General features: G+C 34.6%; 1 protein-coding gene and 1 non-coding gene across 2 annotated transcripts in view; both read right to left on the reverse strand.

Annotated features, from left to right (window-relative positions):
- The window catches only part of LOC106467958 (allatostatin-A receptor-like), a 66,001-nt gene that overhangs the window by 39,986 nt on the left and 1,170 nt on the right, over positions 1-24,845 (reverse strand). The window lies entirely within an intron of this gene.
- Positions 4,985-5,058, reverse strand: Trnar-ucu. Its single transcript has one exon. It is a non-coding gene; the product is annotated as a tRNA-Arg (tRNA).

The following is a 24,845-nucleotide window of genomic DNA, read 5'->3' on the forward strand; positions in this document are numbered from 1 at the left end:
GGATGATGATGACTAGCTGCCTACCCTCTAGTCTTACACTGCTAAATTAGGGACGGCTAGCGCAGATAGCCCTCGTGTAGCTTTGCGCGAAATTCAAAACAAACAGTATAATAAATATACCGAGCGAGAGGAGTAATAAGTAAAACAGGTGCAACAGTTTTCAATACACCAATATGGTAATCACAACTCACCGTGAAAGTTGCAGTAACTTTAGTTAATTGGATTTCTGTACTGTGAGTCAACAAAGAAATACTCGTTAGAAACATCACCAGTTTCGTCAGAAATGTAAAAGTTTTGCAAATATCAGATTTACTCGGTACGACATATCAGAATTCTAATTAACTTAGTCCAGATAAGTAAACGGGACCACTTATTGGATTCCTGCTTTTTGAACTGTTCCTAAAAACAAATGAGCTATAAGTCAAATGTTATTAAATCGCTAATATTCTCGGTGTCTGTTTTTGAAGGCCCGAGGTTATAAACGAATTTAATATTATTTGAAACGTTTTTAATGTACTGATAACATACCTCCATTTTGAAACGTTTTTAATGTATTGATAAGATACCTCCAAGTATTTAGTAGAACACAAAACAGCTAGTCATCACTGCCCACCGCCAACTCTTGGGCTACTCTTTTACCAACGAATAGTGTGATTTACCGTCACAATATAACGCCCCCGCGGCTGAAAAGGCGAGCGTATTTGATGGGACGGGGATTCGAACCCGCGACCCTCAGATTGCGATTCGAGCGCCTTAACCACCTGGCCTTGCGAAAATGATACGGGAACTAATGGAAATGCCGTTTTTTTTATAACGATAGGATTAAAGTGCGATATCTTAGAAGGATAATCTCTCTTAAAGCTTAATGTAAGCATAAACCTGGATTAAAGAATATTCAATGCCTCAAGTTTTGCTTTTAAATAAAGTACTTTTATATTGTACTCTACAGTACGTACGTTCTCTCTTCAAACCCGATCTTAATTTTTGAAATACAGTTATAATGTTAATAGATCAAATATTCTAGCAAAGAAAAAAATAAAACAAAATTTGACACGTCTAATAAGATACTCGATTAATAGTTCGGCTGATTTCTTAGTTTTGTGCAACATTTTTACGTTGTGTTTTTATCTGGAGTTTTCCATTGTTTTCAAGTTATGAACTGTCTACTAATAGAGCTTTAGGATAAAAATGATGTTTTAAAATCTTCTTTATCAATACGAAAAACTTTTAAAACAATTTTTAAAAGACCAGTGAACCTTCAATGTTAATACTCAAATGTTTGTTTGTTTTTTCAGTTATTTCTTGATTTTCTGATAACGATAAAGATAGATTTACTTTTTTTTCGTGTGAACAATATTTCAATTTAGTTGTGATTCTATTCTCTTTTTTCCAAGATTGTTTTTCCGAAATATATTCTTCCACCTAAGCGCCACAAAAGAACTGTTTTGCTAGGTGTGTACTCGTAGGGTCTAGAATATAGAATACACAAACAACAAGCAGTATAGCCGAAAAAAAAACACAGTGGAAATATTTACACTCTAGAGTGTTAAAATATATTATATGGCAAAAACCTAGGACATCAAATTTTGTTATTTAACTCCAAATTTGAACCATAAATAATTAACTTTGGTGGATAATTAAAACAGATGTAATTAATTTCTATGGTTCTACCTAAAACACCTTGTTAAAGTGAATAAAATAAGAATGCTTTCAGTCCAGACGCAAAATACAGTAGTAAAATTATCTTCAAATCTAGGCATATGGAAAGATGGCAAATAATAAAAAAAAGTACAGGCTTTTATTTACTTAGTCTGCATATTCAAAAAACGTTGTTTCTGCTTCAGTTTAAAACACAAATACAAAGATAGGTTCGCTTCCTAGCTAATGGAACGTAACCAACTAAATGGATTGGACAAACACACGTAAGATGTTTTGTACCACTAAAAGGAACGAAGATAGCTAAGCTTGCTTTCAAATCTTGCAGATAATGTTAAAACAAAAATCTCGCTAGAACACGCTTCGCTTCTTATTTTCAATAGTTATTGGGGAAAAATATGTTGTTTTTTTAGTGAAATGTACAGTGAGTTTCAAAGGTATACAAACAGGCAACATTAGACTCTAAAATATAGTTGTACTTATATCTAAAAATACATTAAAACACACACACCCCCAGTGGCACAGCGGCATGTCTGCGGACTTACACAAACAGGCAACATTAGACTCTAAAATATTGTTGTACTTATATCTAAAAATACATTAAAACACACACACCCTCAGTGGCACAGCGGTATGTCTGCGGACTTACACAAACAGGCAACATTAGACTCTAAAATATAGTTGTACTTATATCTAAAAATACATTAAAACACACACACGCCCAGTGACACAGCGGTATGTCTGCGGACATACACAAACAGGCAACATTAGACTCTAAAATATAGTTGTACTTATATCTAAAAATACATTAAAACACACACACCCCAGTGGCACAGCGGTATGTCTGCGGACTTACAACGCTATAAATCGGGTTTCGATACCAGTAGTGGGAAGAACACAGATAGCCTATTACTTTGTGCTTAACTTCAAAGAAACACATCTCTAGCCCATTTGGTAGGTTATTAGCTTGTAGTGCGAACGGTCCTAAGTTGAAATGTTGCAAAGTTGAAAATTACCACGTATTTTTAACTCTCGGAGCTAGAAATCGGGTTTCGATACCAGTGGTGAGCAGAACACAGATAGCCCATTGTGTAGCTTTGTGCTTAACTTGAAACAAAACAAAATCTTAAAACACAACTTTAATTTAAGAAGTACATCTGATTGACTAGCTTGACCCTTGTAAAATAACAAAAAATAGGAATACGACCGCTTTATTTCAAAGAAACCCTATTTATTCAGGCATTTTTTTTTAATATCAGAAATATCCTCGTAGGTTTGTTTCCATAAGGCCACGCCCGACCCATCCTCATAGGTCCCTGTAAACTAGGTATTTTATTTCGTAATTGTCGTGTTCTTGAGTTATTTCATAAAAACGTCTTTTTACAGTGAGTAATTTAGCGGGTCATCAATTTTATATAGTTACCGACAGAATGTTACCAGGTTCCACAAATGGATTGAAATATATATATATATATATATATATAATAGTTCTAGGTTTATTGCTATAAGAAAGATACAACCACTAACGTGAAAGTAGGTACATTAAGGCCTAAGAACATTACCGGCCACATTGTGGAGGTTGGTAACACAGTGGGGCGAAGGGGGTGACAGTGAAATAGCTGAAATGAAATTCCACAATATTGTTAATAACAGTGAGTTCTGACCTGGAAACACTTTGAAAGCTTCCATCTTCTTAAAATAAAGAAAAACAATTCGAGTACCACGCAACTTTCCATCCATTTTCCGAAATTGAATGAAATCCAAAGTGAAGCTATATATTTTTATTACATTTCAGAATGCCGCAAAGTTTGACAAGTGTGATGTGAAAAAAAAAGACATAACAAAAATCTGTAAATACTGTTATTTAAATATAAATAATAAGATAAAGTATGTCTTCCAGAAGAATTGCATTTCTGCTCTGGTCTTTTATATAAATCTATGATGACAAGAGAAGAGTAAAAGGACAGGAAAATATTTTTGTACTTTAGGCTTACAAAAGTGAAAGGTTTTTCAGGAACAGGATTTTTGTTTTTTTGATTTACTTTGATTCAGTGTTTTTCTTTTGGTGGTAAAATCCAGTTTTGTTTGTAATATAATTTTTTTTTTATTCACGGGCTCTCCTATTTACCATGCATTGTATATGATTTGCAATCCATTTAACAAACGTCTAGGCATTATTTTTTTCATTTTGTTTTATATTTGTTATTGAATTTGACTGTAAATAATCCAATTCTCAATCAAGTCTTTTCTCTGGAGTTATTTTTTGTTGCTTGAAGAAGATAATGTGTGTGTGTGTGACCTTTTCTTGCGACTACTGGAGTTGAAAGTACATTTCAAGGTTTCCTTTTGAGTGTCTTATATATATATATATCTGAAAATGTTTGTACATGAATGATGATATCGGATAGTTGAGAATATGGTGGTTGTAACAGTACATTTATATTCTGTATTTATGGCAAAACTACTAAGGCTTGCCATCTCTTAAATCCAGAGCTCTACCATAGGGCCAACCTGCGCCTGGCAAAACTGCTAAGGCTTGCCATCTCTTAAATCCTGAGCTCTACCACAGGGCCAACTTACGCCTGGCAAAACTACTAAGGCTTGCCATCTCTTAAATCCAGAGCTCTACCACAGGGCCAACCTACGCCTGGCAAAACTACTAAGGCTTGCCATCTCTTAAATCCAGAGCTCTACCACAGGGACAACTTACGCCTGGCAAAACTACTAAGGCTTGCCATCTCTTAAATCCAGAGCTCTACCACAGGGCTAACCTGCGCCTGGCAAAACTACTAAGGCTTGCCATCTCTTAAATCCAGAGCTCTACCACAGGGCCAACCTGCGCCAGGTATAATAACAGACTTACAAACTTCCATTAATGGAGTGTATTGGGACAAACACGAGACACGTAGCTATGTTTTGATTTATTTTTTTTTCGTTGTTAACCAAAAAGCTGCACAATACTTAACCAGATAGTAAACTCAAAACGAAACTTTGTTTTCACAAAAACGTTTTATGTTTTTAAGACAGTTTCCAGCCTATATTTAAACAATATTCAGTTAAACCATGATAACCATGATAACCTTACAATATATTCTGTTTTCACAAAAAAAAAAGGTTTTGAGTCTGTAAAAGCAATAAATTAAACAGCATTCGGTTATTTTTTATATACCCCTAGATGACAAGTAATCGGGTATTTTGAAGTCATAACATGATATCTCTCTCAGTTCCTGTCGTTCCTAGTGGAACATTGGGCTACAACAAGTTGCTAGCCCCGCGTCCAATCCTCCTCCTTTCTCCTCCTGGACTTGGGACCAGGCAATGGTGGTGGCATCCCTGCCGGGAAAACGAACCCGGTACCTTTGGATTAGAAATCCAACGCGCTATCCACTGCGCTATAGGGACACATAACATGATATACGAACTGAAATTTAGGAAGTCCGCAACAAAGTTATGATGTTATCCAGTCTGGATAGTCAGTAAACCGAGTTTCATTGGATGAATCAGTAATATCTATGATGGAATAAAACCGTTTATCATTTACTCAATATACTTCTTTAAATGTCAATAGCTTCGCGTGCTCACTACTACGCCTCAGTGCGTGTTTGTATTGAACTTATAGTCCGTCATATTCTTGACGTGTTGTTTAATCCAGGCGAGAGATTTAAAATATCGTAACACGCAAAGAACCATCGATATTCCTATGGCAATTTTTAAAGAAATGGATTTTGTGAAAATTGAATCTAAACACAAAAACATTAACACAAAACAATTAAATTTTTTCTATCTATGTTAACTATTTGAAGATAAAAATTGATTTAGTAATTGTTAACTGTATATATATTTGTGTTGCACGTTTACTTGATCTTTGAACTCTTCCCACAATTCTTCACAAAATGATTTTCAATTTTGCACGTAGGATCTCGACGCCAACAAAATTTAAAACGAAGAAAAATATTCGAAACGGTCACGAGGGGGCTCCAAATAATGTGTGATCAGTGTAGTTCTGTCAGCTCTGGAGTTTGACTGAACACATTTATATGAAAGTTGGCATTAACATGTACGAAGTAGCCAAAAAACGATTTATCTGAAATCAGGTCTTTCGAAATTTTAATATGGGAACCCACAAATGGAGGATCGGGGGTGGGATATCAGGATTGGCTGAACAGATTTACTTGAGAATTGTATATGGTTGTTCTAAAACAAAGTGTGTGAACTTTCATTGTTGTTGTTGCCCCACGTGTACGTTTACAGGATATCTATTTACTAACAATATAGTAATATTTGTTTGTTTTTTTGGGAGCAAAGCCACATTGGGCTATCTACTGTGTCCACTGCGGGGAATCGAATCCCAGATTTTAGCTCTGTAAGTTCGAAAACTTGCCGCTTACCCACCGGGGTACTAAAATTAGTAATAATTTGTTTTATACAAATCATTTTGGTAGAGTTTGATTCGTACGTAAATATTTTCGACAGAAATAAACATAATTATAGAAACCGAGTTTCGGAGATATTGGTCAACGGGTTTATATATATTACTAATACTGAAACATTATTTTGGGATGTTTAGGTAATCCCGTAATTTTTGAAAAACTGGCTTTAAATTTTGCTTGTGGAATCCTGACGTCAACATAATTGAAACGAAAAAAAATATTTTCGAAACACCCATGAGGGGACCCAAGAATGGAGAGATAAAGCTTGTTTATTTGCTATTAAACGCAAAGGTGCACAATAGGCTATCTGTGCTCTACTTATTGCGGGTATCGAAATCCGAATTTTAGCGTTGTAAGCTGTGTGACTTACAGCTGTACCACCAGGGGTTTGTTTGGAATTAAGCACAAAGCTACACAATGGGCTATCTGGGCTCTGCCTACTGCGGGTATCGAAATCCGAATTTTAGCGCTGTAAGCTGTGAGACTTACAGCTGAACCACCAGGGGTGCAGATGTCTATTGTATTATATGCTAATCTCATAAAAAATATATTCTTTATTTTGTTATTGAGCGTGCTCTAACATTTATTCTTCAATGAATACCGTTAGAGTTTTAATAGTGGTAAAAAAAGTTAGTACATTAATTTACGCTTTTTTAATGTTTTTATTTACAGGTATTTTCAATGAGCGTACAAATAAAAAAACAATAAGCGTATAAGTTGAAGAGGAGCAGAGAATCCGTATTTTGTTGGCTCAAAGCTTGAAGAGGGGTAGAGAAACCGTATTTTTAGCTCAAAGCTTGGAGAGGAACAGAGAAACCGTATTTTGTTGGCTCAAAGCTTGAAGAGGAGCAAAAAAAACCGTATTTCTTGGCTCAAAGGTTGAAGAGGAGCAGAGAAACCGTATTTTGTTGGTTTCAAAGGTTGAAGAGGAGCAGAGAAACCGTATTTTGTTGGTTCAAAGCTTGAAGAGGAGCAGAGAAACCGTATTTTGTTGGCTCAAAGCTTGAAGAGGAGCAGAGAAACCGTATTTTGTTGGCTCAAAGCTGGCTTCAAGTTATAATTATCGGACTCTCGTGATAAGGAAGAGGGAGAAAATAGAATTTTATTTGCTCAAATCTAGCCTTAAGGTCTGATTATCGAACACCCTTACGATCGAGAAGAGAGGAGAAGTCGAATTTTGTTCGATTAAACTGATCTCAAGTTGAAGTTATCGCATTTTCGTGATCCTTCACAATTTTCCATCTTATGTGAACTAACGATACTGAAATTGTTATCTTTAACACTTAATGCATTAACAGTATTATTTCGAAATACGTTCGTTTTATACGAGTATAGAACAATTCGTATAAAAGAGGTACGCATTCAAAATTTCAGCTAACGCTCTAAGAGAAGCTGAATAAGGTGTAGTAATCCTTTCTGTAGGAAATGGTCATGTTAAACGTAAAACAAATGTGATATTTTTCTTCAACAATATATCATTCATTACCAGTTACCAATTAACACTTGTTTTGATTCGTGTTTCCTTCGACAAAGTTTTCAGATAATGTAACCTCTTGGTAGAAATCTCTGAACACAGTTCGTATGGGTTTTGTTTCTTTTGAATTTCGCGCAAAGTTACTCCAGGGCTATCTACGCTAGCCGTCCCTTATTTAGCAGTTATATACTAGAGAGAAGATGGCTAATCATCACCACTCACCGCCAACTCTTGGGCTGCTCTTTTACCAACGAATAGCGGGATTGACCGTCACATTATAACGCCCCCCACTGCTGAAATGGCGAGCGTGTTAGGTGATGGGTATTCGAACCCACGACACTAAGATTGCGAGTCGAGCGCCCTAACCACCAGGTCATTTGCGCTGTGCTAATCACGAGTATCAAAACCCAGTTTTTAGCGTTATAAGTCCGCATTTGCGTGGGACTTTGTTCAGAACTTGTAGAATGTCAAACACGACTTTAAAGCCATCTTTAAGTTTTTAATAGCAACTCTTCTTTTATGAGAACAATTAAGTCAAAAATGTCAAACATGGAAACTTCTTCAAAAGGGAAGTCAACGAAAAAGCACTAAAATTAAATGTTTTTGATTTTGCAATCTATGTGTAATTATATTCTGTCCAGATGCTCCGTTCTATACTATGTAGAATTGGTTTTCTTCGAGTACTCAGTTTGCTCTTTGTAGAATTCGAGTAATAATCCAAGCTTTAATATATGCTTGCTGGTATCCCAGAGTATTTTGATAGTTTGCTATTTAATAAATCTTGAAGTTAATTACTACAAGTATCTTGACAGTCTTGTGATTTATGGTGGTTAGAGCGTTCGATTCGCAATCCAAGGGTCACCGTGATACCGAACATGCTCGCCCTTTCAGCTGTGGGGGCTTTATAATATACGATCAATCACACTGTTCGTTGGTAAAAGAATAGCTCAAGAGTTGGTGGTGTTGACTAGCTGTCTTCCTGCTAGTCTATCACTGTTACATTAGGGACAGCTAGCCCTCGAGTAGCTTTACGCGAAATTCAAAACAATCCTAAAATTAATTATTATTAATATTTTGACACTTTTGTGATTTAACACATCTTGAAAGGAAGTACTACTAATATTGTGACAGTCTTTGTAACTGTCAAGCATGTTATTGTTTGTTTTGTTTCAGCCCACCAGTGGCACAGCGGTATGTCTGCGGAGTTACAACGCTAGAAACCGGGTTTCGATACCCGTGGTGGGCAGAGCACATATAGTCCATTGTGTAGCTTTGTGCTTAATTCCTAACAAACAAACAATTCTTTTATCTTAACTTCGAGTATCACATTCTTACTTAAGTTAAAGTTGTTTTAACTAGTGTAATAAGTTCATTATGCAATTTGAATAATGCAAAAAAATTTTCGTACTGAAATATCAACTTAGAATAATAAGATCACTTAGGTTTTGAAATTTTATACGATTGTAAATTCTTATTATCAATTGTTCATTAGAGGAACCTCCTGAGAATCACAAAGACAGTTTTACAGCTCCAATAATTTAGTGGAACCTCCTGAGAAGCACAAGGACAGTTTTACAGCTCCAGTAATTTAGAGGAACCTCCTGAGAAGCACAAATATAGTCGTACGGCTTCAATAATTTAGAGGAACCTCCTGAGAGGCACAAAGACAGTTTTACAGCTCCAGTAATTTTAGAGGAACCCCCTCAGAGGCACAAAGACAATTTTACAGCTCCAGTAATTTAGAGGAACCTCATGAGGAGCACAAGGACAGTTTTACAGCTCCAATAATTTAGAGGAACCCCTGAGAAGCAGAAATATGGTTGTACGGCTCCAATAATTTAAAGGAACCTCCCAAGAAGCACAAAGACAGTTTTACAGCTCCAATAATTTAGAGGAACCCCTGAGAAACACAAATATACTTGTACGGCTCCAGTAATTTAGAGGAACCCCTCTGAGAAGCACAAAGACAATTTTACAGCTCCAATAATTTAGAGGAACCTCTTGAGAAGCACAAAGACAATTGTACAGCTCCAGTAATTATAAGGTATTATAGAAAAAAAAAACATTTGAATAACCTGTTTTAACTTCACTGCTTTTTTTTTCGTTTTTATCAGGAGCAACCTTCCCAAGACTGACTGCAGAGTGTGAGTAGTAGTTTCAGATATGGGTTAGAACATTATTCTACGCTCACAATTTAGGATTTTTGATATTATTTCTCTTCTGAGGTTTAAAAGTAGAAGTTAACTCTGAATGAAGACTTTTTACCCCCGTATGAGTCCTTCCTTTCCATCTGCATATATCTTTCGTAGGATAAAAAGTACAATTTCAACTGGTCCGTCTCACGGGGACAGTGGTAAGTTTACGGACTTACAAGGCTAAAATCCAGTGTTTGATTGCCTGCGGTGGATACAACAGATAGCCCAATGTACATTTGTTCCAATACAAACAACCCATTGGTTCCCTGGTGGCAAAATGATGAGCTTCTGAGATTATAACATTAATATTAAGTAAATAACCCAATGTGGATTTGTTTTAAAACAAACAACCTATTTGTCCCCTGGTGGCAAAATTATGAACTTCTAGGTTATAACATTGAGATTAAGCAGATAACCTAATGTGGATTTGTTCTGAAACAAACAACCTTTTGGTCCCCTGGTGGCAAAATGATGAACTTCTGGGATAATAACATTAAGATTAAGTGTTCGATCCTCCCGAAGCCGAACATATCTCATTTGGTATATAAAATAAAAAGCAGTTTCTAGTCCGTTGCTTGTATCTTATTTTTACTTATACACTCGGTTTACATGTCGTAGCTTTCTTTCATTTGCCTCGTTGTTTGAAATCATATTCGTAAATCGCTTTCTCAATTTCATTTTTATATGGAATTGTACTTATTTACTATCTAATAACGTTTTATTTTGAATACTGAAAATGTTAACAGGTTACACGAAAACTAAGCAACAGGCCTTAGGTTCATAAAAAATAAATATTAAATCTAGGTTACTGCAGGTTGTCGTCTGACGGATGAAAAAAAAAAATTAAGAGACTTTGTTACCGTAAATAAATTCAACTACTTTTCCTTCTCCTCGCTGATTTTCTCTCTCATCATAACACTTGAGCTTACACATCATGAGCTTAATGAGTCTACTACTGCAACTGGCGTCCTTCAAATGAGAAATAACTCCATATTTGATACTACCTTGGATTCTTGATCCCAGTAATTTAGCAGAGTGAAATATGACACGTCTCATCTCCAGAGTCCTGTCAACGAACGCTTTCTGAAAAGCCCTCGAAAATGGGCTGAACTTAGACGTTGTTATTTACTACGATAAATATCCGATAAATCTTACAAATGAAATCAGAGCTAAACTGACTGTTTATCAGATATTTTAAATGAATAGCATTAGTAAGCTTTGTCACACGCCTTAATGATGGATTAAGGAAAAAAATATATCTTTAAACTTTTGGATATTATGACGCATTATCTCTTAACATTTCAAAATAGAAATTGCTAGCATGCTCAAAAATATCTGATTACTGCCTAGTTTATGAATTATATATTTTTTTCTTTTTTAAGCTAAAATTGTGAAAATAAAAAACCGCTTTTAAGTGTAATATACATTTCAATACTGATAAGGACTATTACATTATATGAACCTATATATTTTTAATAAGCTTCTAGTTTTTACTCGAAAACTGACTAGCGACAAATTTTACGGTTTATTATTATATTTTCTTTGTATTCAATTTCGAATGTTTGATAATACAACAGTGTGCCTTATGTGGCTGTGTTAGGTGCCTTTCGTAACACTGAAACGTGTTTGAATAGCTCCCGTTATCATATCAAATAAATAACCTTATCAATGTTTGGTAGTACAACAATGAGCTTTAGCTAGGTGTTCCTCGTAACACTAACACGTGTTTGAAGAGATTTCATTATCATAGAAAAACCTTATCAATGTTTGGTAGTACAACAATGAGCTTTAGTTAGGTGTGTTCCTCGTAACACTAACACGTGTTTGAAGAGATTTCATTATCATAGAAAAACCTTATCAATGTTTTGTAGTACAACAATGAGCTTTGTATAACTGTTATATGTTGATCGTAACACTAATATGTATTTGAATATATTCTATCAACGGAGAAAATAAATAACTATTAATTTTTGTCTAAGGTTTGTTTAAAAAAGTTGGAATTTTAAGTACTATTTAGACAGTCAAATATGACTTTAAAATATAGATATGTATATTGTTAGGGGTGGATGATTAATCTTATAACAATCTGAAAGATACAAACTTTCCACAACAGAAATTAACAACTTTAACAGTTTAAAATACCGTTAAACTACTGTAAAAAGGAAACTTAAAAACTTTACCTTTCCATAAACTATATATTTTACAAGAGTAATTAAAAGTTACGTTAACTTTTTAGGCAAATCCCTAATCTGGTGAGTTATAAATGACCGACTGAGATTTGATGATATCTTAGTTTATGAAACAACAAAGTTTATCGCAGATATATTTCAAACACGGCATATTCATATGACGTTTGAATGTTCAGCCCCCCAGTGGCATATCGGCGGAGTTATAACGCTATAAATCGGGTTTCGATACCCGTGGCGGGCAGAGCACAGATAGCCCATTTTGTAGCTTCGTGCTTAATTACAGACAGTTAAAACAACCGTATATTAATTTTGAAAATGTTTTAAGACACGTATAAATTCTCTTCGTGCATTGTACATTAGCTAACGTTTTAAGCAGTAATAACTAAATCAAACTCAAGTTACTCAAACACTCTTACACCACTACTGAACGACTGATGAAATCAATAATTGACATCTGTATTTATGTCAAGTTGCTTAGCAACCTCTCATAAACTACAGTGGCCCACGTACAGCGAGCTAAGAATTAATCTTTCACGTAAGTTAAGACGTGTCTTTAACATGTCAAGTGTTCCTAGTGTTTTGTGACAGGCGATAAGACTCAGATTAACTGTAATATCTAAGAATTACTTACTTCCGCGGTAACTGACAAAAGTTGTTGTTGTTGTTTTCAATCGCGAGGCTCATCTTAAGGTTTTCAGCACACCAAACCACCAATTAGTTTTGATAAACTGTTTATTTCAGTAACATATTTTGTATAACTTCTGCGGTGTATTAGCATAACTTTTTCTTATTAGATCGTATGAGTGTTTGTTTGTTAAGAACAAACAGAATGGACTATCAGTGCTCTGCCTATCACGGGTATCGAAGCTCGATTATTAATGTCCTAGTATAAAACCCCTCCAATATGCATTTGGAATTTTGCCACCTGTAAACAGACATAAGAAAAATAAAGGACTTTCCAGCTTCGGGAAACTAAAGCCTATCATGAGCAATAGCTACTTTACCAAAAGAGTGTAAACATGCTACATATTGGTGGCTTTGGAATACATCTGTTCTTCTTCTGAGGAAAAGTCATCCTCTTTCCTACATATAATTCGTATCTTCAGTCTGTTTTAACAAAGGCTTTTTCGTAATAATACTCATGCATAGATTTGCGCTAACTTTTTACATATTTTTCACAAGAGTCTTCCAGGCTTTCCTATTCGGATCTTACCTAGTTTGACGTCATAATGATGTGGATGATGTGGTGTCACACACATAACGCCATGTCTGATCTGGTCCTGGGAACTCCCTTCTTGACAAGCAGAAAAGTGCCGACATTTAGAGCTATTTACGCCAATGTTAGCGATTAAATTCAAATAAAATGGGAACGAGCAATCCAAAGAGGAAATATTATAGAATAAAAATTGGAAATGTGACTCGTGTAACTCACAAAATACAGAGAAATCGAGTGTGATCGACTGACACTTGGCTTTTACATATATTGATGATGACTAGCCTTGAGACTTACCACTGAGCTACTTTGACTGCAGAAAAAATTATTAGAGTATGTATGGAAAGGATTAAACACACTACGGATTCGTGATCTTCATCATTATCATATGTGTGAAAAGGATTATTACGGATTCGTGATCTTCATCATTATCATATGTGTGAAAAGGATTACTACGGATTCGTGATCTTCATCCTTTTCACACATATGATAAGGGATTAAACATATTACAGATTCGTGATCTTCATCATTATCATATGTGTGAAAAGGGTTGATCACATTAGAGACTCGTGATCTTCATCATTATCATATGTGTGAAAAAGATTGAACACATTACAGACTCGTGATCTTCATCATTATCATATGTGTGAAAAAAATTGTTTTTTGTTTCTTGTTTTTAACAAGCAATCCAGTCGCTGGAGTAAAGTTACTACATGAATAAGGTTTAATAAAACACAGAACTTTAACTGCATTCACTGGAAAGAGTTTGCTTAAGATTTAATTTAAGCTCTTAATTAAATAACTGCTTAATTAGATAAGCCTGGAGTAAGTATCAAGTCAATAAACTTAAAAACTATTATATTTATTTTTTAAGGATTTAAATAAATTATCCTTTAATTTGAGTAAATTATTTACAAAACTTACAGTTTGTTTGTTTGTTGAATTTCGCGCAAATTGCTCGATGGCTACCTGCAATAGCCGTCCCTAATTTAGAAGTGAAAAACAAGAGGGAAAATGCTGGTCAGCATCATCCATCGCCAACTCTTGAGCTACTTTTTACCAACGAAAAGTGGGATTGACCGTGACATTATGACGCCATGCCTGGTACTTAACAAGAAAGCGTTTCAGAAACGATTTTAAACCGTAAAATAACTAAGAAAAAGAGACTTAGTACGGAACAATTTGGTCGTGAATTTACATATATATATATAGTGGATTTTTTTGAGTATCGAAAAAGAACCATTTTAAAAATTGAAATATTAAATCGAAATACTGTCAAAAGATAAATTACTGAATTGAAAATTGCTTTCTTTGGAATCTCGCTATGGAAAAACGAATAGTTTTAAATATTTATGGTATCAACTACCCAATAAAATCTGAAATTGAAGTCAAACAATTTATACAATTTAGTAACTTCTAAGCCCAATCTGGTATTTGTCATATTGTTTTTAGTTTAAGATGTATTTACATTCGAGATCATTTAAATTCACGTCAACCAAACCCTAAAACTCATTAACATCGGCCCACCAGTGGCACAGCGGTATGTTTGCGGACTTACAACGCTATAATCCGGGTTTCGATACCCGTGGCGGGCAGAGCACAGATAGTCCATTGTGTAGCTTTGCGCTTAATTACAAACAAACATTAACATCGACTTCCGATCAGAGCCAGCTATCTGATAAGAAGGAAACTAAAAATCAGCCCGATAATGATTATACTTAACTAAGTATTCTTCTCTTGCTATAAAGATGATCCATTGTGTATGTGTGTGTTGACTGGCTCGATTACCGTAATCTTTGGTATGGTAACTGGAAACTACGATGGGTTGTTTTGTCTTACGATTTTTGCCCGAGAAGGGGGATTGAAACACCCTGACATAGGGCACATTTCCACTTTTCTGTAGACTTTCAGCTCTTAATTTAAAGACAAGAGTACTTAATTAGTTCAATGAGTCAATTATTGTCTCCCACAAAGCAGGATGTCCAATTAGCATGTAACACGTCATTAGGGATGTAATAACAAAACAAAGAAAGGGAATATTATCTAACATTGTCTGTTTCTCAGCTAGTATTTATAAAGATTAAAAAGCATTTTTTCATCATTTTGTTAATGATGTTTTCAGCCGTAAATCCAATAATATCTCACCAAGTTCGGTCACCTTAGGAGATTTAGGCTAGTTCTAAACCCATATATTAATATAACAATGCAAAACTATTTCTATAATAAAAGTACAATAATAGGAAATCAAATTCGAATGAATTAGAATTAGATACGTTAAACATTATAACCAATACTGTTAATGAAAGTAACAAAAATGAACATGTTTCTTGTGTATAAAAGCACGTTATGCTAAGACAATATTAAATTGACAAATAACGATTTATAAGAATAATGAAAATTGTTTTATGTAAAGAACATAGTATATGTTTCAACAGAGCATTGGTCTGTCTTCATCGTAGCTTCATTGTTTACCTCAGGCTAAATGCTGCCTTTTTTTTTTTGGAGTATCGGAGATAAAAAATGTAAAACGAAAAATGGAAAAGTTTGTTTAAACATTTTGATCGTATTTTTAACACTCCTAGTATAATATGTAATTTGAAATATTCCTTTCTTCTGTATACTAGTTTATTTTAAACCAAAGAGAACTTATTCAAGGATACATCTAAGGTAAGACACGAACGTTTATTTGTTGAATTTCGCGCAAAGTTACTCGAGGGATATCTGCGTTAGCCGTCTCTAATTTTAAAGTGATAGACTTGTGGAAAAGCAATTAGTCAACATCACCCACCGCTAACTCTTGGACTACTCTTTACCAACGAATAGTGGGGGTTGATTGTCACACCATGACACCCTCATGACTGAAAGGGCGAGCAATTTTGGTGACGGGATTCGAACCCTTGACCCGCAAATTGCGAGTCAATTACTTGACACGAAATTTACAGAAAATTTGTTTGTTTGAATATAAGCACAAAGCTACACAATGGGTTATCTGTGCTCTGCCCACCACGGGTATCGAAACCCGGTTTCTAGCGTTGTAAATCCGCAGACATATCGCTGTACCACTGGGGGGCAATATCAAACTATTATAATTGACTTCAATACAGGTTGAATGTTGCCTAGTGGTTAGAGTGCCCTAAGTGCGTATTCGAAGACTCAAAAGTTGGCGGTGAGCGTTGTCGATTAGCTACCTTCCTTCTATTCTCTTAGTTCAAAATTAGGGACAGACTGCCTAGCTTTGCGTGATAATTCTAAAACAAATATGCTTCAATGCAATGGAAACTATGGAAAGTAAGCATGCTAAGAAACAGTACAATGATACTTCAGCTTTTACTTTCAGTAAAGCCCCCAAGTGGCACAGCGGTATGTCTTCGGACTTACAAAGCTAGAAACCGAGTTTCGATACCCGTGGTGAGCAAAGCACAGATATCCCATTACGTAGCTTTGTGCTTAGCTTCAAACGAAGTTTAATTGTTGTTCTGGTAGTCTAAATACCCTATATAGATGTGTATCAATTTACAAATTGTTTGTTTATAACATTGGTCGATTATTTAAAAAAAAACAGAACAAAAAAGAACTGATTGGCGAACGTGATTAATAACAAATCATCAGAAGATTAAAGTTTCTTTGGTAGTTAACGATATTAGCCAATTGGAAAGCGCAAGTCTTAGGTTTAGTAAATGGAACCTTTTTGTTATACCTTTACACGTTGTAAACAACACGACAGGGCATGTAACGATCAGATAACGCCTCCTATGTTGACTGTAGCAGATTTGGTGTTATATTGGCTATAACGTTTTAAAGCCCTGCTCGAGATCATGTGGCGAACGTGGTCCACTTACATAACATAGACAAAAGCTCTCATAAAATAGCCTCAAATATGAGTAGATGGGTAGGAAATTGCTATATAGTGCCTAAGCCTTCAGTCATTTAATGCCTTATCCAAGAAGCTGTGTGCCTGAAGAGTCTAATGTGGGAGATAAGGGTATGGTCAATATTCTATTGGAAGAAGACATGCATTGGTGAAAGCATTCTTCCAATTCAGCCTTTTAAGCACTGCAACGTTTTCAGGGTTCGTATATAGCAATACACACCGAACCACTTCCTTCTGTATGATATCCATTTTTGTACACATTTTGATGTCGCCACCTGTGGAGAGGAAAATTAAAATATATCTTGTATGGAAAATAAATCACTGAAAGCTCTATAGGCTGTGTTTCTATAGAAAACATATTTCACAAAGATGACGTAGTTTTAATGCGCGAGTCACGAGATGCAAATTCGTGGTTTTGAAATGATCATGATACTAGCAGTTTTGGCTATTTAACTTTAGTTTAAAGAAATGTACCGAATATAATACATCTTATTCCGCAATAAAAATGAAATCGTTCGTCCTTAACTTAAAATATGACAGTGTACAGGTTTCTCATTTAAACTTATTGGGCTTGTTTTAAGGCCTGAAATAAATTCACACTTAATGTAAAAATTCCGATACGAACCATTCACGAATAACACTATCTTTAAGTTAACACGTGTTTAGGTATTTGGTTTGACTATTGTTAAGAAATGGACAATCTGTGCTCGCTCCATCTCTGGTATCGAAACCCAAATTTTAGCGTCGTGAATATACATGCTTACCGCTGAGCCACTAAGGGAGGGGGCTATGTTTGCTTGTTTTTGTTGTTAAACACAAATTTACCCAATGAGTGATCTGTGCTCTGCCTACCACAAATATCGAAACCCAAATTTTAGTGTCTAAAGAATTACCGCTGAGCCAATGTGGGCCATGTTTATATGACGAAAACAAAATGGTTATATAAACAATGTACCTTCAGGTTGTTATTCTCTTTCTGCTCTGTTTGTTTAGCGTTTCCTAATACATTTATATCAGTAGTCGAAATGGGCTTATATGTTGTAAGAACTCAGTTATGTCTTAACTATCTAAGTTGATGAAATATGAAATAATTCTTTAAGCCTAAAATAAAGAAAATAATAGTATCATCACCACATTAGATTGTAGAATATTTTTCTCTCGTAATGCTCTTAATCCATTCATTAGAAATTTTAAGTAAGAAATTATTAAAAAAAATTAAAGGTATCTTTTACTTGCCCACCATTCGGAAGGATTTTCGTTCATTATCGGAAGTTATTTGAGTCCAATACAACGTTTCAACACATTTATTAGGCCTAAAGATTTACAGACTTTATATAAGCATAAAACTACAAAAGTCAAGTGAATATTTCAGTCAGATAGATTAAAATTCCATATAATGTTATAGACTTTGTGAATATATATTTCAAGCCTCTAAATACCAAGAATGTCAAAACTAAAACAATTAGGATGAAATTGATAACTCACGTTTATAAATACTAATAAAGAGGAATTAGTGCAACAAAGTACGTGTTGTAGGACGTGAAATACACTTTAATTAATCATTATTTTCGAAATATAATATTTCAAAACACTTTCGGGCTCATTACTGTTTTCCACATCCAGTTTAAGAAATAAATGTAGGCGTTTCGCAGTTAAAAAAAGCGAGATGGACATGACGGAAATAACTTTGAATCTACGGAATTGATTGAACATATTTCAAATGGATTGGATATATCCTGTTCTTCTGGAAATTTAATTATCTCAAACGCTTAAGCTGAGCTCCTGTTAGCAAGCTTTGAATTCATACGTTCTTTCTACAAATAATTCCGTAACTAAAACATTCGTGAGGTGTTCGATTTCTCCTCAAACATCAGGAGAACATTCACTCTGGAAAAAAAAAGAGTGAAACTTTGTTGGACAGTTGTGTGAATTACTTAAGCTGAGCTCTTGTAATACAGACAAAAGTTAAGCGAACTCTGGTGTTCATTATCCTACGTTTCATGTTTATGCTGTTTTTATGTTTCATTCTGAACGATTTAAAAAATTTCGACATTTCAAGGTGTGTTTTTTTTAGGGGGGGGGTTACATCTAAAGCTCGCAAGCTATATGTGTAACGATCCTTTCAAACATTATTAGTTTTCTGAAAAGCGTTAGCTGAAGTGGTATACACAGAGAGAGATGTGGAACTCGTAATAATTGAAGCTGGCTACCAGATACCTTCAGGGTGCTCGGTTTTCAGAATCTCTTTAAAGAGTGTTGAGTATTGTCAATCGATAGAAAAAAGCTATTACACAAGAAAGCACATATTGGTAACGTTGATTTTTAAGCGTAATTTCCTACACGTGGCAGCTTATATATATATTATTATATTATATATTAGATAGATATATTGTATATTAAATAGATGAACGTAAAAAATAGTAAACCACATTCATGGAACGAACGATTAGCACAAAGATCAGGAATATAGCTTCGACACTCTCATGTGTCCTCTTCAGTCTTACAAAGTATTCTGAGATGAAACCTGATTGTGAAATTCCCTTGAGAAAACACGTGGATAGAAAACAGTTCACCTTGAAGTGGCCTTCATAAGTATTAATGTTCGATACGGTTTTAATAATATATAGTTTTCAGTAATTCTTAATAATACACAGCGGTACAGTCTTAATAATATACAGTTTTTAACAATTCCTAATAACACACAGCGATACAGGTTTAATCATATACAGTTTTCAGCAATTCTAAATAATACACAGCGGTACAGTTTTAATAATATACAGTTGCCCCCCCCCCATTGGCACAACGGTACGTCTGCGGACTTATAACGCTAGAAACCGGGATTAGATACCCGTGGTGGGCAGAGCACAGATAGCCCATTGTGTAGCTTTGTGCTTAACTTCAAACAAACAATATACAGTTTTCAGTAATTCTTAATAATATACAGCGGTACAGTTTTAATTATACACAGTTTTCAACAATTCTTTGTTTTTATATAATATTTGGTTTTATATGTTATTTGGTTTTACCTTCTTGCATGGTTTGTTTGAAGTCACATTATTGGGCTGTTGTTCAAGGACAGTAGTTTATTCCTACTTTCATTTGTTCTTTTTTTAAAAAAAGTTTTCGTGACTTTCAGACGAAGATTTGTGATGAATTAAATGTGGTATTGTAAATCCTTCAAAGTGGACTTGATGTTTTTAATTTCTAATTTTTAATTTAATGTCGAAGAATGGCATATACTTGCAGCCTCTTAGAAAAATAGTTTGCAATAAATACTTCAACGTTTTTGTGGTATCATCAAAGAGATTGTTGGTTTCAGTAGATAGAAAGGACAATTCCTGTACCGGTTTTTACTTAAATGGTTATAAAAAAAACAAAAAAGGAAGCGAGTTGTTCATTTCATTTCACCTTTAAACTTTATGGTATTGTGAAGAAGATCACTTCTGTGGTTTGACCAGACATCATTATCTATGTTGTAATACAACCATGGATTTAGCCAGACATCATTTTCATCTACTTTGTAACACAACCATAAATTTGTCCAGACATCATCATCTGTGTAACACAACCATGGATTTCTCCAGACATCATCATCTGTGTAACACAACCATGGATTTGTCCAGACATCATCATCTATGTTGTAACACAACCATGGATTTCTCCAGACATCATCATCTATGTTGTAACACACCCATGGATTTGTCCAGACATCATCATGTATGTTGTAACACAACCATGGATTTGTCCAGTCATCATCATCTATGTTGTAACACAACCATGGATTTGTCCAGACATCATCATATATGTTGTAACACAACCATGGATTTGTCCAGACATCATCATCTATGTAACACAACCATGGATTTCTCCAGATATCATCATCTATGTAACACAACCATGGATTTGGCCGGACATCATCATCTATGTTATAACACAACCATGGAAACTTCATGTTGTTAACTTTCGAACTTCTCCAGAAAGTTGACACATAGTATTGGAGATGATGGATCCCCATTGCCATTCCGTATTTTTGTTGGAAATATTTTCCTAAGCAGATGAACACGTTGTTTTCTACACAGGTTTCAATGAGCGAGATGAAAGTATTAACAGGTTCCGGAAGTGCGAGACACTGGGGAGAAGGGTGGATTTAAGTTTTTTCATAGGTATTCTAGTCTTATACCAGAAATTCCAGTTCTTTCTCGTAGGTTCTTTTATCCAAATCGCAAATTTGATTTGTTTTGTGCAATTTGTTAAGCATGATGTCTTTGTCCATATATTTTTTTAAGAATAGTTTCAATGAAGTAGAGAAGAAGATCCGTAGCATTATTGTTGTTATTTAATACGCACCAGCTGAACATCCACATATGAAGTATAAAACATCATTTCCAAAAGATATGTTAACATAGACTCCAAGTTTGACGTCGTTAAATCAACCAAAGAAAGATATGTTAACATAGACTCCAAGTTTGACGTCGTTAAATCAACCGTTTAACATAGTCAGATGTGTAGTCTATGTTAACACATCTTTATTTGATTTAACGACGTCAAATTTGGAGTCTAGGTTAACATATCATTGTTTTATTTAACGACATCAGACTTGGAGTCTGTGTTAATATATCATTGTTTGATTTAACGACATCAGATTTGGAGTCTATGTTAACACACCTTTGATTTAACGACGTCAAATTTGGAGTCTATGTTAACATATCATTGTTTGATTTAACGACGTCAAATTTGGAGTCTATGTTAACATATGCATTTAAAAAAATATGAGAGGCCAAAGCCTAGAGTTCTTCATAAATAGTTGAGGTCGTAAAAAAAGATAAATTCAAAATATTTTTGTCAGGTAGAGAAGCTTTATACCATAAACTAGTTTTGAATAACTTATCAAACTTGTTGTCTAATCTTAGTTATTCACACATAAACTTATAACTTATCAAACTTGTTGTCTAATCTTAGTTATTCACACATAAACTTATAACTTATCAAACTTGTTGTCTAATCTTAGTTATTCACACATAAACTTACAACTTGTGAAACTTGTTGTCTAATCCTAGTTAATCACACTTAAACTTATAACTAATTAAACTTGTTGTCAATCTTAGTTATTCACACATAAACTTACAACTTGTTAAACTTGTTGTCAATCTTAGTTATTCACACATAAACTTACAACTTGTGAAACTTGTTGTCAATCTTAGTTATTCACACATAAACGTTTTGGAATGTATCAATAATGGCTGTTTTAAACAGTTGTTTTGTGTGAGTTATAAAGACTTGACCTTCTAGTTACATCCAAGTATAAAACGCTTCCAAGGTTTCTGGTTTTACCTTTTTTTATCTCTTCTATTGTTCAAATGGAAATTCTTCATTCTTGACAAGATTTTTTCGGAAACAGTATTTTTGGGAGGACCTTTTCATTAAACACTTGTTTAATGACTGTCGTTGTAATCGTTTTCGTGTTCCATTGAAATGATGGTAATTTCTGAACAGTACGCCGACCTTGTTGTTATTTTGTGTTATTAAGCACAAAGCTACACAAATAGCTATCTGTGCTCTGCCCACCACTGGTATCGAAACCAGGTTTCTAGCGGTATAAGTCCACAGACATACCACCGTTCCACTGGTGGGCATGCGCTGATCTCATGGCATTTTCTGAAAAACATTTTTAGCGGTACTTGTTCCCTCGTGGATAACATGGTAGCAGTAATAGTAGTGTAAGATATAAAAGTTTGCTTTTAGCGTAAAAATGTTTAAAAGTATTAAGTGAATTCTGATGTTTAAGAAACTGAACACGTTACCAATATTTTAGTTACGTAGAAACAAAGAACCGATTGAAAGTATACTAACAGAAACTCAGTATAAGCGTTTGATAATGTTTTAGAAGAGCAAAGTTCATCCAATACATTTATATGATTATAAAGGTCAAATGTCTTTCTACTGCCGAACGCCTATGTCGATATATTACATTAGATGTGGAAAATAAAAACTGAATCTTTAGAGCTTGGAATTTGTGAGATATAACCCACTTTCACTTGTAATACTTTATGTCAGAATGCCATACAACTGTATCGAAGTTTGTCTCTGATATTTTCAATTCTCTAACACTTGTGAACAAAGATATTCTATGATATTAATGGTTTCGCCAATAACGCTAGCAGGTGGTTTAAATCACAATTTTTTAAATATCATTTTGTTATTTAATGGATACATACCCAGGTAATATTCAGTAAAAAACAATTAAGTGTATTTAACTCTACAGTAAATGAGGTAAAATGGCACCTATTGTAAGTTAGGATTTTCTGAAAAGACGAAAACTTAAAGCGAGTGGGATTTGAATCCCGGACATTAAAAAAAAAAGACTACTGTATTATTCAAGTAAGCTATCGTGCCCCGAGCGTCAAGTTATCCTACTAATCATAATCCCTGTTTAAGGCTCCCCTCCCAGTGGCACAGCGGTACATCTGCGGACTTATATCGCTAGAATCCGGGTTTCGATACCCATGGTGGGCAGAGCACAGATAGCTCCTTGTTTAGCTTTGGGCTTAATTACAAGCAAACAAACAAACTTTGTTTAAGAGCAAAAAAAAAAAACATTTGTTAGACTTTTATTTCAAAAGTATAAATGCTCTTCTTATCAGGTTAATCGCTTAAAAGTGCCCGGCATGGCCAGGTGGTTAGGGCGCTCGACTCGTAATCTGAGGGTCGCGGGTTCGAATCCCCGTCACATCAAACATGCCAACTTCCGTCAACTAAATCAGATCAGGGAATTTGGGGGCATATCATCTGCTGATGGTGCCCCATAACTCGCAACAACAACAAAAAATAATCGTTTAAAAGTATAAATATTCCATTTATTAAATGATATTCTTTATCGAACTCTGCTTTATCCAGATCTGTTGTATATTAGGTAAGTTCGAAAAAGGAATGCGTTTTACGCATTTTTTTTCTAAGCTTAACAGTACATTAACGGTCTATATAACTGTCCCTCAGTCCAACAGAGACGACGAATTCGGTCCGATGGTTAACGTGCCGGTCTGTGGATCCGAAGGTTCGCATTCCGTTACAACCGAAAATAAAAATAATTGTGTTTCGTTCTCTGGGGACGTGGGTGATTTATAAGACTGACAGTCAAATTTTTACTATTTGATTAGGACAACCCACAATTTGGTGGCGGATGGTATTGACCAGTCGCCTATACTATGATCAATAATTTTAAAATTAGGGTTGGTTAACCTATATAGCACTCGAATAACTTTTCACAAAATTCAACAACAACACAGCTATTCATCATCGATACGTAATCCTCGTAATATTACACTGTATTTTAAAGAACATAATTGGACCAATTTTACTCATTGCTTTCGAAACTAAATTATTTGAACACGAAATTCTGCTCGTAAATTTATATTAACTTATTCGGCAAACAGAAGAAATATAAAACTGTACAAATAAATAGGTATTTTATAGAAGAAAATAACTTATTTCTAATCAAAACATATTCACTCCTAATTTAGTATATGCACGTGGAAATTAAATCTAACTTTTCCACATATGTCCTTGATAAAAGACACATATATATATATATATAAAGAATGACTTATAAAGAACATATAAAACTGACTTTCAATTATTTAAGAAAAACATTTTTTTATTTATTACTGTTCATTTATAAGAAATACATAAAATCATAAAATACCGGTTTCGTATCATCCAGGATACTCTTCATTTCTACAATAAAGTTTGTTTGTTTGTTTTGAATTTCGCACAAAGCTACACGAGGGATATCTGCGCTAGCCTTCCCTAATTTAGCAGTG

This window comes from Limulus polyphemus, unplaced genomic scaffold (genome assembly GCF_000517525.1).
Source record: "Limulus polyphemus unplaced genomic scaffold, Limulus_polyphemus-2.1.2 Scaffold2811, whole genome shotgun sequence".
In the NCBI taxonomy this organism is placed as follows: Eukaryota; Metazoa; Arthropoda; class Merostomata; order Xiphosura; family Limulidae; genus Limulus; species Limulus polyphemus.